General features: G+C 36.3%; 1 non-coding gene across 1 annotated transcript; it reads left to right on the plus strand.

Annotated features, from left to right (window-relative positions):
* The first annotated feature begins 20,381 nt into the window (after positions 1-20,381).
* On the plus strand, positions 20,382-20,488 carry LOC127099654 (small nucleolar RNA R71). The gene has a single exon (XR_007794134.1). It is a non-coding gene; the product is annotated as a small nucleolar RNA R71 (small nucleolar RNA).
* The last annotated feature ends 706 nt before the right edge of the window (positions 20,489-21,194 follow it).

The following is a 21,194-nucleotide window of genomic DNA, read 5'->3' on the forward strand; positions in this document are numbered from 1 at the left end:
TAGCTATAATGTGATTCATCCAATTGGTAGAAGTACTTGGTGCCTCACGTTCGACTTATTTCTCCTCTTTCGGAGTGTTTTTCGTTTGCTCTATCTATATATACATTATTTGCTTGAATGTTCCTCCATATGTAAACATGACAAAAATGTCGAGCTTCACACAATTTTAATTATTTATATCACTCCCACAATCTTTTGAACCCCTGTGGACTTGAGAAAGATTCACCAGTTCCGTATTTGAAATTTTTTTATTCAATTAATCCTCATTCAACTAAAGGGTATTCAGGTGACCATTAATTAGTTGCTTGCAATTTTCCCCTAATAACTTATTTACTTTTAGGCATGAACAAATGTTCATGTGTTGCATTATTTGTTAGCTTGCGACGAGAGTTGGTGTAGCATAAATAATACCTATTATGAGAATAATGTTATTATTGTGTCGTAATATATAGAAATGGTCGTTGTAAAGGTGATCTCAAATGCGAATGGGAGAAAACAATTAGTCCATGCCAATAAATTACCCTAATAGTGATCTTGATTTTCCTGATTGATTTTAGAAATTAACTAGTCTAATCATTAGATGAACTTCTTCTATATAAAGTCATAGTTTAACTTTTATTTTTTCACTTTGTTGTCTATTTTATTAAATATGTAATTCTTTGTGTCGAAATATTGTGCATTCGACAAGAGTCGAACATAGCCTGTATTAACTGTATTTGACAGAAAGTCAAATACAGCTTGTCGAAGGAGCCAACCTCGGCAGAGTCGAAGAAGACTGACTTAGCTTCGTTTTAGTTGATTTAGTTATTATATGAATACTTGGAGTGCAAGTAATATTATCTATAAATGGAGAGAAACTCCATTTCATTTGTAAGAAGTTTTAAGAGAAGTCTTGTAGTAGAATTGTGTAGCTTTCAGAAATCACAGTTGTGATTAACACATATTGTAACAAAGACTTAGAGTGCAGTTTGCACAGAAATACAATCTTCTTCTTATTCCTCCAGAATTTCTCTTATCTCTATTTTTTTATCTCGTTTTCTTCTTTCAATTCTTTGTGTAGTGTAGAATCATATTGTAACAAATGAGTGGTTGTTTCACCTGAGTAAAGGATGGAGAACAAGAGGCGTGATCAATCGGAAAGATTGATTCTTGTTTATCAAGATTGATTCGATTAACTTCAATATTGGAGTTTTCCCAACATCTGATATCTATAGCACTGGTTGTGTGATGTTTGGGATGCAATGAATCATGATGAATCATATGAACGAGCATTTTCCAGTAAATATTCCAATCTTAAATGGTAAGAATTATGAGAATTGGAGTAAACATATGAAAGTTGTTTTTTATTGTCAAGACCTTTAGGCTCGTGTGAAGGATGGAGTAACACCAATTGAAGAGAATGATACAGATTAACAAAAGGTTGCACATAAAGATTTGAAGAAGAAAGATTATAAAGCTCTCTTTATAATCAGCCAATGCGTTGATCCAAATAACTTTGAGAAAGTTAGTGATGTGGACTAAGCAAAGGAAGCATGGGACATCCTGGAGAAATCATTTGGAGGCACTGAGAATGTGAAAGAGGTGAGATTACATACTCATAAAAGAACGTATGAATTTGTATAGATGAAATAAAGTGAAAGCATCGACGATTTCTTCAATAGGGTAACAAGACTGGTGAATCAAATCAAGACGTTTGAAGAAGTGTTGATATCAAAATTTGTAATGTCAAAGATTTTTAGGTTGTTACATCCAAAATTCGATCATGTGGTAGTATCCATAGAAGAATCGAAGGATTTGTCAAGTATGTCAAAAGAAGAGCTTCAAAGGACGCTTGAATCTCATGAACAAATAATGGATGAAAGATATGCAAGAAAGACAAAAAGTGATATGGCTTTCTAGGAACAATAAACTAAAGATAAGAAAGGCAAAGGTAAATGGAATGAAAATAAAGGTTGACGAGGCTACAAAAATTTGACTGGTAGAGGAAACCAACAAGAAGGTAAATCATCAAATCATAGACAAACTTCAAACCAAAGCAATCAAAGAGGTGGTGATGCAGGACGAGGAAGAGGTGATGGAAGAAAAATTAACAAAATCCATATTCAATGTTATAACTGTGTGAAGTATGGCCATTATACAAGTCAATGTCAAGGAGGCAAGAAAGATCAAGAAAGTAATTCAAAGCTTGCAGAAGAAGACAAAGTGATGTTAATGGTCATAAAAAAAGAAGAAGCAATATTCAAAGATCAATGGTATCTCGACTCAGGTTGTTCATCACACATGACTGGAAGAAAATATTAGTTTATCAACATCAGTCCATCGTTGAAAAACATGGTAAAATTTGAAAACAAAATACCCTATATGCTGAAGGTATTGGTGATGTTCTGATAAAGGGAAATGATGGTAAACAATCAGAAATTTCCAATGTGTTGCACATACCTGGAATGAAGAGTAATTTGCTAAGTATAGGTTAATTGATCGAGAGGAGTTACAAAGTATTGATCAAAGATAGAATGATGAGATTGATCGACTCAAGTAACATGTTAATCTTGAAGGCTCTTATGTCTCAAATTAGAACCTTCGAAATTGAACTTGATGTGTTGGAACACAAGTGCACGGTGACTGCAACAAGCAGAGATGAATGGTTATGGCATTATAGACTCGGTCACTTGAATTTTAATGACATAACCAATCTGAAGAGGAAGAATATGGTTTCTGTCCTACCAGAAATCCATATTCCATAAGAAGTATGTGAATAATGTGTTCAAGAAAAGAAACACAAGAATAATGTCATCAAGGATGCAAGAAGCATGTTGAAAGCCACTCTCGAGATAATCTACTCAAACATGTATGGTCGTCTCCAGGTAGATTCACTTGGAGGTAACAAGTACTTTGTCACATTTTTTGATGATTACAACAGAAAGTCGTGGACCTACTTAATCAAGAAGAAAAATGATGTGATCGATGTTTTCACCAATTCAAGGTAATTGTAGAAAGAAAAAAGTGGTCACAAGATTAAGATTATGAGGACATATGGATGTGGAGAGTATATGTCGAAATATTTTGACACGCTATATACAAGAGAATGAGTTGTGCATGAGGTGGTGCCATCATATACTCCTCAACAAAATGGTATTGCTGAAATAAATAGCATAACCATTATGAATATGGTGGGAAGTATCTTAAAACGAAAGCATCTCCCAAATGAACTATGGGGTGAGGTTGTGTTGACTGCAACATACATATTAAATAGGTGCCTGACAAAGAGGCTTGAAGGTATCACACCAAAATAATATTGGTCTGGTGTCAAACGTTTAATCCATTTGAAGTTGTTTGGATCCATAGAACATAAACATGTACCAGGTCAGCTAAGAAGAAAGTTGGATAATAAGTCGAGTCAGATGATCTTGGTGGGATATCACTCAACTGGTTGATACTAGTTGTTTTCCCCAATGAACAAATAAGTCCTAATCAGCAGGGATGTGTTCATAGATGAGATTAAGGACTAGGATTGGACTAAGAACATCAAGAAGAATTCAGTAAGAATTGTGGGTCACTTAGATACCTCTGCCACACAAGGCCAGATTCAACCTATTGTGTAGGCATGGTAAGTAGATTATGCAGAAGCCGAAGGTATCCCATCTTGCAGACATCAATAGGATACTAAGGTATCTCAAAGGAATACTCGATTATGGTATTATTTTTCCTTTATTCGATGAAGGAAAATAATACAAACGTATGGGCTACATTGACTCTAGTTGGTGTGGTGATGTTGAAGATAGAAAATCGACAGCATGATATGTGTTCATGTTAGGTGGTGTGCCAGTTGCATGGGGTTCGAGAAAGGAACTAGTGATAGCTTTATCATCATGTGAGGAATAATACATAATAGTTTCACTATGTGCATGCCAAGCAATATGGATGATGAATCTAATCGAAGAAGTTACAAGGAAGAATCATGGAGTTATAACCATGAAGATCGACAACATGTCGGCTATCAACCTAACAAAGAATATGATAGCACATGGAATAAGTAAACACATCAAAGTGAGGATTCATTACCTGAGAGAGCAGGTAGCAAATGGAAAGTTGAGCTTGGAGCATTATAGATTAGAGAATCAGATTGCATATATAATGAGGAAGATTTTGCAGTTCAAATTGTGAGATTAAGAACAATTATGAATGTAGATAACTTATACACAATGAATTAGGTGGTGTTTTAAATATGTAACTCTTTGTGTTGAAATAGTATGTTGTTGTCGAAAGAGTCAACCTCGACAGAGTCAAAAAGACAGACTTAGCTTAGTTTTAGTTGAATTAGTTAACTTATGATTACTTGGAGTGCAAGTAATCTCATATATAAGTAGAGAGATACTCTATTTCATTTGTAAGAAGTTTTGTGAGAAGTTTTGTAGTAGCATTGTGTAGCTTTCATAAATCATAGTTGTGATTAACACACATTGTAACAAACACTTAGAGTGCAGTTTACACAGAAATACAATCTTCTTCTTCTTCCTCTAGAATTTATCTTCTCTTTATTTTTTGGCTCGTTTTCTTCTGTCAATTCTCTACGTAGTGTAGAATCATTTTGCAACCAATAAGTGATTGTTTCACCCGAGAAAAAGGTGAAAAACAAGAAACGTGATCAATAAAAAAGATTCATTCTTATTCATCAAGATTGATTCAATTAACTTTAAGATTGAAGTTTTCCAACATATTTTCGTCTTTTTTTTTTCATTCATCTTATTAGCAATCTCTTTTATATCTTTTAATCTTATTTTTCGAATACTATTTTTCAAAACTCTATAATCTCACTGTCTTCATTCATTTTTCAAAATTAATGAAGAAAAAGAAAGTTAAAAATGCTTTTTCTCGTGCCATAAACGGTTGAAAATTTGTTTATTTTCCATCATGATTCAACATTCTTGACAAAGAATGGACGGAGGCAAAACCCTAATTCATTTAAAAAAATATAAGTAGTGTCTTACACCAAAGCAAAGCACAAAAGTTATGGCATCATTGCTCATGCAATATGGATGGGTAGAACTACCCCCCTTCATGTCATTGACTCGTATAGGGAAAGTACAGAGTGAACATAAAAGCAATGAAATAAATAATATGAAATGGAACAAGTTATTGGAAGGCCATAACAATAAGATATTGTTTGTTAGTTTTTCTATGTTGGTGTCGGCAATGATGATACATTACACTTTAAGATGTATTTCTTAAGAGGGTGACATCTGGCACAAGTAAAGAAATACAATTTGAATCTTTTACTTCTTTATGTACTAAACAATAATTGTTTTATATTTAATTAAGGCTTTATTTTATTTTATTGTTTCTATTTAATTTTTTAATTAAAATATATTTTATTTTAAATTGAAATATTAAATTAAATAAGAAATTTGATGATTAGTTATATTTTTAATTAAAATTCTATGTGTATAATTCTTGTAGTTTTTTCTATTTAAATCAATGCATCAATTTTAAGAATATCAAAAATAGCTTGTAAAAAAATTTAAAAAAAGAACAATTTGCGATTTTGGGTCTGATTGTTATCTACAATCATTGAACAATTAGAGAAAATTGATATGTTATGTTACTAATATTTTTTTATATTCTACAATCTAAACTTGTAAAATACACATTAAATATATCAATAACACAAAAAATAGTTCATATAAATTCCAGACCCTATACATTTCTATACATTTATGGGTATATGTTTGTTAGAAGTTGTAATTTTTTATTTTGTAGAAAGATAAAGTTGTAATTCATTGTTAGGTAGAAAATTAGTATTCAACATTGTGTCAAAGTAACTAGTCGAAGTAGTAGGAGTAAGTCGATGTGTCGAAGTCAAAATATAATTTTGTATATTTTGGACTTGAGTTGTGTTTTTTGGGATTGATCCTTTGTTGTCTATATATACATACATATATTTGTAGTTTTCAATAATAAATTCATTGTAACCACTTTAGTTTTACTCAATAATATTCTCTCTTGTTTCATCAGTTCCAACAATTTGGCATCAACGAACCCGATTGTGATTCAGAGAGAATCTATAATGGCAAATAGAAATACGATATCAATGCAATTTTTACCGAATCTACCGGTTTTCATAGGGGAGAACAACGAGAGGTGGGTTGCATAGATGAAGGTCTTCTTCAGATTTCAAGATGTGGCTGAAATCGTGAACAATGAAGTACCTACATTGGAAGATAATGTAAATGACGTTCAGCAAGCAACGCTCAAGGAATGAAGAAAGAAAGATATAAAAGTTATGTTATTGATTCATCAATGTGTGGATCCTAACGTGTTTGAGAAGATCGTTTAAGATGAAACAATAAAAGGAGTGTGGGACAAGTTAAAGAACTTGTACGGCAGGGATGAAAAGTTGAAAAGGGTGAAATTGCAGACGTTGAGAAAGCAATTTGAGATGACTCAAATGAAAGAAGATGAGTCAGTTTCAAAATTCTTTATGCATATAGTATCTCTAACAAATCAGATAAAGGTGAATGCTGAACTAATTACTGATCTGCAGTAGATTGAGAAAGTGTTGAGATCTCTGACTGTAAACTTTGATTACATTGTCGTGTTCATTGAAGAGTCCAAAAACCTAGTTGATATGAAGGTGGAAGAACTTCAAGCTTCATTGGGGACTCGTGAGATAAAACTGAAGTAGAGGAGCTCAGAGAGGGAGAAAGTGGCTAAACAGGCAATGCAAACAAGATTCACCAAGAATTTTGGGAAAGAAAAGGAGAAACATAGGAAGAATCTTGCTAATGATGAGAAGTCAAGAAAAAACTCAAAGAATCACTTTGATTCAATCGAGAAAGTCATGAGCAAAAAGTATTCGGGGAAGAAAGTTGACATGAAGGAGATGCATTGTTACAACTGTTAATGGTTTGGTCATTATGCTCAAGATTGTAGAAGAAAGAAGGAATCTAGAGCAAAAGATGATGACAAAGTGCAATATGTACATCCTGGAAAAAAACACTATGGTGATATGCTGATCATGGCAAATACTCAATCAAATAATGAACAAATCAATATGTGGTATCTGGATTCCGGATGCAGCAACTACATGACTGAAAATAAAAACTGATTTACCAAGTTAAATGAATCAATCAAGAAAATTATCAAGTTTGGAGATGGCATGCATATTACGTCAAAGGGGAGAGGAACCATAGTTGTGACGAGGAGGAGTGGTCGAAGAGCTCAAGATAGTGGAACCTAAGAATATGAAGTTATTTGTCGATAACAAGTCAGCTATCAATCTGTCGAATCACCCTATGTATCATGGTCAAAGTAAACACATAAAGAAGATGTATCATTTTCTGAGGGATCAAGTTAACAAAAGAAAGCTTGAACTTGAGCATTGTAATTCATAATGACAACTAACTAACATACTCACCAAATCCTTGAAAAAAGTCATGTTCGATGAGTTGAAGAGAAGTATCGGGATGAGAAGTCTCAAAAACATGAATTAGATGGTGTGTTAGAAGTTGTAATTTATTATTTTATAGAAAGCTAGTATTCAACACTGTGTCGAAGTAGTAGGATTTAGCTGTTTTCGACAGAGTCGGATACAACATATAATTGTTGTGTCAAAACCAAAATATAATTTTGTATATTTTGGGTGTGAGTGGTATGCTTTAGGCTTGGACATTGATTGCCTATATACATGTAATCACTTTAATTTTATTCAATAATATTCTCTTTTCTCTATTTTCTTTTTCTTGAAATTCTAATTATTTCATTAGATCCAACTATACTTAAGTTCTACTAGTACTATTTTAGAGCTAAAATATGTGATTATAAAGAAAATACTAAAAATTCAATATAAACAAAGGTTTTAAATGCACGTTATACTTTTGTATTCAGATAAAAATGGTATGATCTATAAAATTTATTGAAATATTCTTTCTTTTTCGTGTGTATATATTAGGTGTTTTTTAATAGGGTTTGAGAAACAAAGACAATGGTTAAGACAATGGTGATGAGTATGAATTTCTAATTCTATATAATTTTTGTATATTGAGGAGTGCTTTATAACAAAGACAATTTGGGTTAATAATAATATAATGGGATACTTTGTTATCACACCAATTCACATGCCTAAATCCCATATACTTGAAATCATTTATGTTTCCATCATCATGATTATTGATTATGAAAATATAAAATTAATTTCATATATTATCTTATTCACAGGTGTTTTGCTATCCGTTAAATACTCTTCCATACTTCCTTTATGAATATGGATTCACCACCATCACTAATATCTGTTGTCATTACCGCCAACAGATTTTCGTTATTTAATGAATATTAGACGAATTGTATCATGACTTCAACAAATAAATAATTTAAAATCTCAACTCAACCATTCATTTATATTATTTCAACTAATATGTTTCTTATTCTGGTGATTGTGCGCCAATTTCTTCGCATGCACAATTACATTTGTTTTCAATTGGAAACACGATGACGAATACATCATAACACTCCACTACTTTGTCCATTTTACAAATACCATTATAATACTTAAGTAATGCAGAATATACTATAAACTAACCAGCTCAAGACACAACATTAAATTAAACAATATTATATATGGACGGTTGGTGTACATGTAAAAAAAAAACTCTTAATACTTTAGTCTTTTAGGTTTGGGTGGATCTCACTTCAAGTCGGAGCTCATGCACATTAAAAAGGTATTATTTTATCCCTCTCATAAAGGGAGGATGAAGAAATTAAAAATTCGAATTTGCTCTTATATTTTTAAAAATTAATCTCCGAACGCACTTAAAATACATATAATGCTCACAAGTGAACCATATTAGGATTGCCTTTCGCAATGTCTCCTTTCTCAATGGCATCTCTTGCAACCTGCACAATATGCTGAAAGATCGGAAACCGGTCTGATTTGTGGTCATCCTTAACTGGCTCCTCTTCCAATATCTCCGGACGAGAAGGTCTAAGTGGTAGTCTCGTGACATTTTGTGTCATGTAAGGATGTGACACTTAATAAAATCATCGAATGTAACCATGTTCATAAGTCCATGGGTCACCCGCTGGCACACTGCGTGCCTCATCTCATACCATATGACTATAGAAATCACCTACTATGGCATCAAGATCTCTACGGCGGATTATCGGATGAGAAGACATGGAGGGATGTCTTGGAATCATCTATTGAAACCCAAATTGGCGCATGACCCGCTCAGTAGATGTGGATACATTAGGCGTGATCCACACGCCAACCATCCAAAGTAGAAGGCTATGTTGTCCGAGGAATTGATCGCGACTTTATGAGTCGAATTTGGGGTACAAACTGCAAGTGTACAGTTCTATCGCGTAGTTTTAAAAGATATCGATCCCACAGGGACTTATGAATCGATATACCGTTATCTAAGGTTACTTCGTAAAGCTAAGGCAGGTAATACTTTGATTGTTTGGGGGAAAGTTAAAACTAAAAATAGGATCTAAATTAAATATCAACTAAGCGGGTATTGGTATGCAGTTCGTCGTAGTTAGGGAATCAATTCTTCGTTGGTTTCTAGGTTTTAAAATAAATCCTTTCAGTTGACACTATTGTTTAAAAGTCTTATCTCAAACTCGCGCTCTGTTGAATAAACTATGATTTTATATTAACGTAGCTGTCACTTATTAGTTAAGTCAAAAACCACTCTTTGAAAACAATAGGATCCGTAGAAACTCTTTTTAAGAAAAGTACTAATCGTTTAAACACCCTTGTCTCAAACTCTCGCTCTATTGACTTAGATTATATAATTAAATTCAAACGCTTAACTCTCGTCCTCACATTCGACATTTAAAAATACTTTTTGAAAAAGATTAGAATTTAATTAACTCTAAAAATTGCTTTCGCCCTGATCTAGAATTAATGTCTAATTTACACTGTCTAGTTAAAAACTCAAACTCTCGTTCTATTGATTTTAACTTCTTTATGTCTTTTACTTTCGTACAAAAACCTTGTCATTAAACCTGTAAATTGAGACCGTAAAAAGAGTGATTTTATTTTTAAATGTAATTAAACCAACTTAGTTTTGATTCCTTCATTCCACTTACTCTACATACCGATACCTAAATAAATTAGCCAGACATGCTAAACAGATCTAAATAATTATCATGCATAAACAAATTCATCTCAAGCAAATAATATAAATCAACAATAAAGCAGGGCATATATAAATTCAAACAATAATTAAAGAACCTGAGTAATTAAATAGCAGTCTTGAACACTCCACCACAGACCGGTTGGATTTGTTCTTGAATTCTTCAATCAGACAGAAAAATAAAAGTGAAGGAATAAAAATCTAGGGTCTAACGTAAGGTTAGATCTAGAGAAAGGTACACAATAGTTTCCGGTGTAGAAACTACTGTGCGAAAAATTAATTAATTGCTGGAAAAGAAAATAGAAATTGCAAAGGAAACAATATAAAAATCGTAAAAGTAATGCTGTAAAAATGTGCTTGTACTGCTGGAAGAGAAAAAATGCGAAAAAGGGAAAACGTCGAAGAAGCGTGGAACCTCTAGGGTTTTCCGTAAGGTTACTATTTATATTGGTCACTTGTTATAACTGTTTCCAAAGGTATTCCGCGTCAAAGGTCTTCACGTGGCAAATGGTCAGGCGTGCAAATAGGCTTCAACGTGGTCTGTTTCGTTCCTTGTGCCAAAAATATAGGAGAATGGTGTGACGTCCGTCACACCATGTGTGACGCTCGTCACACAAGTGGATAAAGCGTGACGCTCGTAACAGCCTTTGTGACGCTCGTCACAGGCACAGCGCCTGTGTTTTTGGGTTGGGCTTTGGCTTTTGATATTTGCTTATTTCCATTCCTTTTTCACCTCCTTTTCTTCCTTTTTTTACTTGTGCTTCAAATAAACTACCTGAGATAAATAGAAAGAAAATACCGAGTAATATCGCGTAAAATAAAATAAATTGAAGTAAATAATAATATAATTTAATTAAATTGAGTCCTAGAATGTGATATTATTTCATGTTATCAAACTCCCCCATACTTAGATCTTTGCTTGTCCTCAAGCAAAATACAGTATAGAACTTGTTTTTAAAATTTTAGCCAAATGAAATTTCAGAACACACATCAATTCGTACTAGGTTGCAAGTAGATTTTGTTTAGAAGCAACTTGAGTTTAATCTTGACATCAACAACTACCGTTACAACCTCAGGTAACCTCACCTTATGCAAACCAGTTCGAGTCATGCTATTATAGCTATCCTAGTTCCTTTACTCTTATTTCACCCGTTTTCATTCTAGCGAAGTCACATTAAGCCCTTTATCTCTTTGCGCACATAGTGGAGTAACCGGTTAGTGATTCTGATCCCCTTTTAGCTTGAAGCTCTGGTACATAAGTCGGATAACTTCGTTATTCAGTCCATTGCAAATTGCGGGGGATCGGACTGTAGTCTGCCCTACCAAGTTCAGTACCAGATACCTGCTGAACCAACTCATAATGGATCTTTCATATTATGCTTTTGTATGATCTGCAACCTTTAGATTAAATGATCTGGTAAGGATCACCTAACTTACTTAGTGCATTTCCTGATATATATATTTTTTTTGTTACTTTGGGAATCATTCACTTATATTCATCGGCTCTCCACGTAGTTTGCTATTAAGATGGTGCTGACTTCTTGTATAAACTACTCGGGGTTACTATAAAACTAAAAGTTCAAGGGATTGGTATAATAGGTACTTATCCTGATCTAACATGTTGAGGTTCTTAGAGCGTTGTTATGGTAATAATTTTTTTGTCTTAATTTGTCTCAAGTTCGATAAAATGAGCAACCTTTATACTTACTGAGTGTGTTGAATTTTTGTTATGGCTCATGAAAATTTTGAGGGAATAGATAATAGAAATTTTTCACACTTGGGACTTAACTTAAAATAAATCTATATTATAAGAAATATATATATATATTTTTTTTTTTATTATTTTTTTTTTATAAGGGAAATAACAATGAAAAGGGAAATAAAAATGAAAAGAAAGATACATACTTGAAAAAGAAAAAGGAGGATAGAAAGAACACGGTTTCCCCCCATACTTAAATGAAACATTGTCCCCAATGTTTCAAGGAAATCAAAAGAAATACAAAAAAAAGGAAAAGAAACTAGAGTCAATACTGCCTTCCGCCTCTGATTCTTGGGCCGGGTGATCTTTGACGTATTTCTAAGTTGTCAAACCTGCTAAGCAGATCAGTGAACCGCTGGTCGGTTATAGCATTCCTCGCTTCCTGTTGTTGTTGCATCTGGCGCATCAGTTGCATCATTTCGAGATTCTGTGCTTGCATACCATCAATAGCATCCATGATGTCGTCGTTGGTTGCAGGCCTTCTTCGTCGACGACGTCGCGAGGATGGACCAGCTGCACCATTGGAAGGGTTGAGCGGGGTTGATTGTTGTGCAGGAACCTGATCACCTTGTTCCCTCTCTTCGAACTCGTATGTAGACGGGTTTGCATGTGAAGGCTCGGTAGCTTCGGGGGCATTTAGATCATAGAGGTGGCGGTTGGGGTTTGTGACATTTGTTAGGGCAATGTTAGGTAGAACAACGCTTGGGACTTCCTGGTTGTTCACCATAAGGTAATATTTTCCGCCTACTCTGTTCTTAATCAGGCGGCTGGACCGACAGTAGCTGATATCCATAAATAGGGGAGGTAGAGATTCTAAAGTTTGAAGTCGATCCCCTAGGTTTAAGCCAAGTGCTATTGTGGTGATCAATCCTCCAATTACAAAAGGTTGACGGCCTCTAGCACATAAGGTGCGGATATGATGAAATAGGAAGGAGGCAGCGTTTACCTGGGTATCCCTTTGAAAGACGCAGTGGAGGAAGAATAATTCTTTGGCGTTTACTTTGCTGTTGTTTGGTCTTCCAAAGACTGTGTTTTGTAGGATGCGGATAAAGTACCGGATGGTTGGGTTATGTATATGGGAGACAAGGAGCACATCCCAGTTGTTGGTATCTACACCGGATATTTTCCTGAAAAGGTCGAAGGCGTGTATGTGCCACTGGGAATTTGGAGGGATTCTCGGGTGGACTTGGTCTCCTATAGGGAATTGTAGCATGGTGCTCAATTGGTTTTGGGATAGGGAGTATTCGGTGTTGAACATACGGAAGGTTGCGGTACCGGTTAAGAACTCGTCTTCACCGGTGGGGGTGTTGTATGAATATGAACTTAAAAATTCTAAGGTTAGGGATGGGTATGTGGGTTGATTATGAGTGCAAAGAAAGGTTAAATCAGCGAGACGGAGCATCCATTCTATACCTTGAAGTAATCCTAATTCTTGTAAACAAGTTAGATCAGGATACCTGGTAGAGGTGACACCTCGTTGTTGGAAACGCTCGAACTGCTCCCTTTGATAATTATCATCTTCGGATCGGAAGATGATATTTCCGAAAGCTTGATTGCCTGCCATACTGATGAATGAGTTGGAAGAAGTAATTAGGAAAGAAGGGAAATGAAATTGAGTTTAGAGAATGGTTTGTGGTGTATGAAGAAAGGTATGGTAGGTATTTATAGGGAAAAAAATGGAAGTTGGAAAGGGAGTGGTTGAAAAGTGAATAAATGTGGGTAAATGTGAATAAATGGGGAAGGTAAAAAGGTGAAGGGTTGTAACGTTCGTCTCAACGGCTAGTAACGTTAACATGGTCGGACGGTGTCACGCTCGTGACAGGGGCATTACGGGCGTCACAGGTACTTGGCGTGACGTCCGTGATAGGTTGTGTGACGCTCGTCACACAGTTTTTCTGGCATGGTTACGTTCTTCATGATAATTGTAGTAATTTATTATTTTGTTTTGCTTCAGTTTATTTTATTCTGCTATTGTGATATTTTAAATTGCCTTCCATGCTATATCTTAATAAGTTATGTAGGTAGCAACAGTAGAGAGCATTTTTGATAGATATTGCATAATTTATAATAAAGTAAAATAAATCAATAGCTTCATAAAATAATCATAATGTAACATTGGAAAAAGGAAAACAAAAGATTGCGAAAAAGAAACAAATACGAACATAATTTGAAATAACATTAATGAATAATCTAACTAAAACTAAATAACTAGGAAAAACAACTTCTATCTATCTGCACGATCTCTGGCCGGAGGAGAAAAGGAGTTAACAAGGGTTTGCAACTCGTGGAACTGATTTGTCATACTGCTCATGTATCCCAGAAATTCGTGTCTCATGTTAGCGAATTCTTCTCTGAGGGCGTCCTGTTCTGACATCAAAGCTTCAATGGCAGTGTTATAATCAGTTCCGGGCATATGATGTCTAAGATCGGGTATCGCTGATTCTTCGGTCTGAACAGGTTGAGGAGGAGGGTCAATATCATAATAACCAGATGGTGTCTGAGGGTCAGATTCAGCATAAGGAATCTGGTCATCACAAATCTCATAGTCCTGGATGGATTCAGTGGATCTAGCAGGAGAGGGGGTTTCGTTCAGATTGTAGAGCCAGTTATTGCGGTTATGAACACTAGTCCTAGGACTGGGCAAGGTGAATAGGCAAAGAACTTGGTTATTGATTATAAGCTCAAACTCGTCAGATCCTAGGTTTGCTATGAACATAGTGCTGAAGAGGAAGGGTATACTCATAACAGTAATGCCACAAAAAGGGCTTAAGTCAAGCATAGGCTGACGTAATCCGATAGCATTACCAATCATGGTTATCAAACCGCCTATTCGAATTGGTGCTCGTTCGTCTTGGATAAGGTGGTCTAAATTTGCCAACATAAAAGTGGCACCGTTTACTGGACGGTTCTGGGAAGCACAAAATATGATGAAGAGTTCATCACGTGAAACTGTGGTACTGTTTGGCTTCTTCCCAAATAAGGTGTGGGTTAGGATCTTATGGAAATAGCGAAAGGCCGGGTTATGTATGTTTCCAGAGAGAAACTCATGTTTCTCGGGATCGTCATTTCCAGTCAAGCTTCCCCAAAAGTGTTCAAGTTCTCTATATTCAAAAAGTTCTTCTTGGCTCACTGTGAATGTATCAAAAGAGGTAGGGAAACCTAAAAGGTTGGTAAAGTCTTGAATATTAAATTGGTACTCCATGTTGAACATTCTGAACTGGATGAAACCTCTGCTTATTCCTTTTCCATGGCTAGGTAGATAGATCAGGGAGCTAAGGAATTCTAGTGTTAGTCTCCGGTAAGTGACGAAATGTCTACGGATGGGAGAGGTTTCCCACCCTATCTGGCTCAACAAATACAGGACACTTTCTCTTAGTCCAAGGGCAGTCATTGCCCAGTCATCAGCATACAGGCTAGGTAGTATCTCTCTCGTGGCTAGTTCCTTAAACTTTTGTTTCTGAGCTTTCCCTCTGAATTTGATACCCATACGATCGATTTGTCCCATCAGGTTAATGTTAGCTAGAGAAAAGAAAAACAAGAGTTTTAGTCAGGATTTGGCCAAATGCCGAAAGAAGAAGAGAAAAGTTTTTAATAAATTAAAATAAATTAAGAATGAATACTAAACAAAAATTAAAAGAATAATTAAGGAAGAAATAAAAAAAATATTTGTGGGTTGTCTCCCACTAAGCGCTTTGTTTAATGTCGCAAGCTCGACATAAAAACTATCAATTATAATCTATAAGTTCTGGAGGCATTTCGTCTAAGTGCAAGACTTGCGAATCTTCATTGTTTTCTGCATAGTGATAATGTTTTAGACGTTGTCCGTTTACGGTAAATGGTTCCATAGATTTGCCTTTAATTTCTACCGCTCCACTGGGGAAAACATTGGTGATTTGAAAAGGACCTGACCATCTAGATCGTAGTTTTCCCGGGAATAACTTTAGCCTAGAGTTAAATAAAAGGACTGTATCGCCTTGTTTGAAGATTTTCCTTGATATGCGTTTGTCATGCCATTGTTTTGTTCTTTCTTTGTAGATTCTGGCATTTTCATAAGCGTCTCTTCTGAGTTCCTCTAATTCGCTTATATCAAGGATTCTCTTTTCGCCGGCGGCTTTATAGTTTAAATTTAGATTTTTAATAGCCCAATAGGCTTTATGTTCTAATTCTACCGGGAGGTGACAGGATTTTCCATAAATGAGCTTAAATGGGGTTGTCCCTATGGGAGTTTTGTAAGCAGTTCGGTAAGCCCATAAAGCTTCTGGTAATTTCAATGACCAGTCTTTCCTTGAAGTGGCGACTGTTTTCTCTAGTATCTGTTTGATTTCTCTGTTAGACACTTCCACTTGCCCACTGGTTTGAGGGTGGTAAGGTGTCGCTACTCTATTTCTTACGCCATACTTAAACAGTAGTTTTTCGAGTACCTTGGATATGAAATGCGATCCACCATCACTGACTACTATTCTTGGGACACCAAACCTTGGAAATATTATATTCTTAAAGAGTCTAGTTACTACTCGTGTGTCGTTTGTTGGAGAAGCTATAGCTTCAATCCATTTTGATACGTAGTCCACTGCCACGAGTATGTATTTGTTACCGAAAGAGGATGGAAAAGGTCCCATGAAGTCTATTCCCCACACGTCGAAAATCTCTACTTCTAAAATGCCCTTTTGTGGCATCTCGTCACGTCTAGATATGTTTCCTGTGCGTTGACATCTGTCACATTTCTTAATAGCTGCATGTACATCCTTCCATATATTTGGCCAATAGAAACCGGCTTGTAGGATTTTAGAGCAGGTCTTGGATGTACTTGCATGTCCACCATAAGGAGCGGAGTGACAGTGTTGGATTATATTTTCTATCTCTTCTTCGGGTATGCACCGACGGAAGATACCATCGGGGCCTCTTTTAAAAAGTAAGGGGTCATCCCAGTAATAGTGTTTTATGTCATAGAAGAATCGTTTCTTTTTTGCTGGTAGGATAAAGTAGGTGGAACTATTCCGGCAGCTAAATAATTGACGAGATCAACGTGCCACGGAGTAACAGATATAGCTAAGGTGGTTTCTACCTGTTTATCATTGTTATTTTCTTCCAAAGTAGCTATAAGTTTATCGTACGAGAAATCATCGTTAATTGATGTTCTTTCTGGTTCAAGGTTCTCAAGTCTCGAGAGGTGATCTGCTACTACGTTTTCAGTTCCTTTCTTGTCTTTGATTTCTAAATCGAACTCTTGTAGCAACAGGATCCACCTTAGGAGTCTAGGTTTAGCATCCTTTTTTGTTAAGAGGTATTTGATAGCAGCGTGGTCAGTGTAGATGATTATTTTGGCTCCGACCAGGTAAGAACGAAATTTATCTAGCGCAAACACTACTGCTAGAAGTTCTTTCTCGGTTGTGGCGTAATTCATTTGTGCTTCATCTAGAGTTCTACTTGCGTAATATATAACGTGAAGCTTTTTATCCTTTCGTTGTCCTAAAACAGCACCTACAGCGTAATCACTGGCATCACACATTATTTCGAATGGTTCATTCCAATCTGGTGTTTGCATTATAGGCGCGGAGATCAATGCTTGTTTAAGCGTTTGAAATGCTTCTAAACATCTATTGTCGAATATGAATTCAGCATCCTTCATCAATAGCCCGGTTAAAGGTTTAGTTATTTTAGAGAAGTCTTTAATGAATCGTCGGTAAAAGCCGACATGTCCTAAGAAGCTTCGTACTTCTCTCACAGTTTTCGGGGGTTGAAGGTTTTCGATTACCTCTATTTTGGCTTTGTCTACTTCAATTCCTCTGTTCGAGATGATGTGTCCTAAAACAATTTCTTCTTGTACCATAAAGTGGCATTTTTCCCAATTAAGTACTAGGTTTACTTTTACACATCGCTCTAGAACTCTTTCTAGGTTTTCAAGGCATTCTTCAAAGCTTTGTCCGCATACGGAAAAGTCATCCATAAATACTTCCATGATGTTTTCTAGAAAATCGGCGAATATGGCCATCATGCACCTTTGAAAGGTTGCGGGAGCATTGCACAAGCCAAATGGCATTCGTCGATAAGCGAAGGTACCAAAGGGACATGTGAACGTTGTCTTTTCTTGGTCATCAGGGTGAATTGGTATTTGAAAGAAGCCTGAGTAACCGTCTAGATAGCAGAAATGAGAATGTTTTGCTAATCGTTCTAACATCTGGTTAATGAATGGTAAAGGGAAATGGTCTTTTCGGGTTGCTTTGTTTAGTTTCCTATAGTCAATGCACATTCTCCATCCCGATTCGATTCGTTTGGTTATAGTTTCTCCTTTTTCATTTTCAATGACTGTTACACCTCCTTTCTTTGGTACTACGTGTACAAGACTAACCCATTTGCTATCAGATATAGGATATATGATACCTGCCTCTAATAACTTGGTTATTTCCTTCTTCACTACCTCACTCAGGATAGGGTTTAATCTCCTCTGGTGTTCCCTAGAAGTTTTACAGTCTTCTTCTAGCATGATGCGGTGCATACAAATAGAAGGACTTATTCCTTTAAGATCGGTGATGTTGTATCCTAGTGCGGTTGGATATTTTCTTAAGATATGCAGGAGTTTTTCTGTTTCGAGTCTTCCTAGGTCAGCATTAACTATCACTGGTCGTTCAAGTTCTAAGTCTAGGAATTCATATCTCAGATTTTTGGGAAGTGTTTTCAGGTCTAGGGTTGGTTTCTTAAGGCATTGCGTAGGGTCTGGTGTTATTGCTAAACATTGGTTAAGTTTGTCTTCTACAAGATAGTCAGATGATTTGTCTTTTTCTAACTCCGTTTCTTTTATGCATTCATCGATGATATCCATGAAGTAACATGTACCTTCTATTGCAGGTGCTTTCAAAAATTGGGAAAGAATGAACTCAATTTTCTCTTCTCCTACTTCGAAAGTGAGTCGTCCTCGTTTTACGTCTATGATTGCACCGGCAGTTGCTAAGAACGGTCTTCCCAGTATAATGGGTGTAACTTCATCTTCTCTAATGTCCATAATTATAAAATCGGTTGGAATATAGAATTGACCTATGCGCACGGGAACATTTTCAAGAATTCCTATAGGATATCTAACGGAACGATCTGCTAGTTGCACAGACATTTTAGTTGGTCTTAATTCTCCCATTTCCAGTTTCTTGCATATGGATAAAGGCATAACACTAATACCGGCTCCTAAATCGCATAAGGCTTTGTCAATGACAAATTTTCCTATGTGACAGGGTATAGAGAAACTACCTGGGTCTTTAAGTTTAGGAGGCATATTCTGGATTATAGCGCTACATTCAGCAGTGAGTGTAACGGTTTCGCTATCTTCAAGTTTCCTTTTATTAGAAAGAATTTCTTTTAATAACTTAGCATATGAGGGCATCTGCGTAATAGCTTCTGTAAACGGAATTGTGACGTTTAATTGTTTTAGTAGGTCAACAAATTTTTTAAATTGGCCCGCATCTTTGGTTTTAATAAGCCTTTGAGGGTAAGGGATAGGTGGTTTATAAGGTGGTGGAGGTACATAAGGTTCCTTCTTTTCTACGGTTTCCTTATTACTCTCTTCCTTTTCCTTAGGTTTATTTTCTTCCTCAGTTGACTTTTTAGAGTTTTGGTTTTCTATCCTTGGGTCAGACGGTCCTTCCACTTCCGTTCCACTTCTCAGTATAATTGCATGAGCTTGGCTTCTCGGGTTAGGTTGGGACTGTCCAGGAAATGTACCAGTTGGGGCAGCAGTAGGTGCTTGTTGTTGAGCTACTTGTGATATTTGCGTTTCCAGCATTTTGTTATGGGTAGCCAGGGCATCTACTTTACTTGCTAGTTGTTTAATTTGTTCGCCAGTGTGTACATTCTGGTTTAAGAAATCTTTATTGGTTTGCTGTTGAGAAGCTATAAAATTTTCCATCATGATTTCCAAGTTGGATTTCCTAGGGGCGTTATTGTTAGGTGTGGATGGGTTCAGCTTTTGATATCCCGGAGGTATAGCTGGGGCTTGATTTGGAGATTGTCCAGGCGCGTATAAGGCATTATTACTCTTATATGAAAAATTTGGATGATTCTTCCAATTTGAGTTATAGGTATGCGAGTAGGGGCTTCCTTGAGCATAGTTTACTTGCTCCGCATGGATTCCTGTTAGGAGTTGACAATCTGCAGGAGTGTGACCTTGGATTCCACAGACTTCGCAATTCTGAGTTATGGCAACCACGGTGGCAGGAGGTGATACATTTAAACTTTCAATTTTCTGGACCAGAGCATCCACTTTTGCATTAACATGGTCAAGGTTACTTATCTCGTACATGCCAGTTTTCGTTTGAGGTTTTTCTACCATTGTTCGTTCGCTTCCCCACTGATAGTGGTTTTGAGCCATGCTTTCGATAAGTTGGTAAGCATCAGCATAAGGTTTGTTCATTAGTGCACCACCTGCGGCGGCGTCTATTGTTAACCTCGTGTTGTACAGGAGACCATTATAGAAGGTATGAATTACTAACCAGTCCTCTAAACCATGGTGTGGACAAAGTCTCATCATGTCTTTGTATCTTTCCCATGCTTCGAAGAGAGACTCGTTATCTTTCTGTTTAAATCCATTTATCTGGGCTCTCAACATAGCTGTTTTGCTCGGCGGAAAATATCGGGCAAGAAAGACTTTCTTCAACTCGTTCCATGTGGTGACTGAGTTGGAAGGAAGAGATTGAAGCCATCTTCTAGCGCTATCTCTTAACGAGAAAGGAAAAAGACGAAGTCGAATTGCCTCTGAAGTGACACCATTAGCTTTAACAGTATCAACGTATTGGACAAATACGGATAAATGAAGGTTTGGATCCTCGGTAGGATTTCCAGAGAATTGGTTCTGTTGCACTGCCTGCAACAATGAAGGTTTAAGTTCAAAGTTGTTTGCTTCGATTGCGGGTGGAGCAATACTCGAATGCGGCTCATCTTGCGATGGAGCGGCGTAATCTCGAAGAGCACGAGCTGGTTCTGCCATCTCGGGTATCGGCGAAGGAAGAAGATTTTTGAGATCAGGAAGTTCGACAGGAGGGAGATTGTTTGCAGCACGATATTCCCGAATTCGTCGTAAGACTCGGAGATATAGTTCGATATCGTTGATTCGTAAATAGAACGGCTCGCCTTGTGAGCGAGTGTGTGGCATACAAATCAACGAAAGAAAGAAAAGAAAAGAAAAATAAGCCTTAGTCTCTACAGCATAACAGAAGAGTTACGATATCGACTAAATAAAAGTCCCCGGCAACGGCGCCAAAAACTTGATCGCGACTTTATGAGTCGAATTTGGGGTACAAACTGCAAGTGCACAG

Source organism: Lathyrus oleraceus, chromosome 6 (assembly GCF_024323335.1).
Source record: "Lathyrus oleraceus cultivar Zhongwan6 chromosome 6, CAAS_Psat_ZW6_1.0, whole genome shotgun sequence".
Lineage (NCBI taxonomy): Eukaryota > Viridiplantae > Streptophyta > Magnoliopsida > Fabales > Fabaceae > Lathyrus > Lathyrus oleraceus.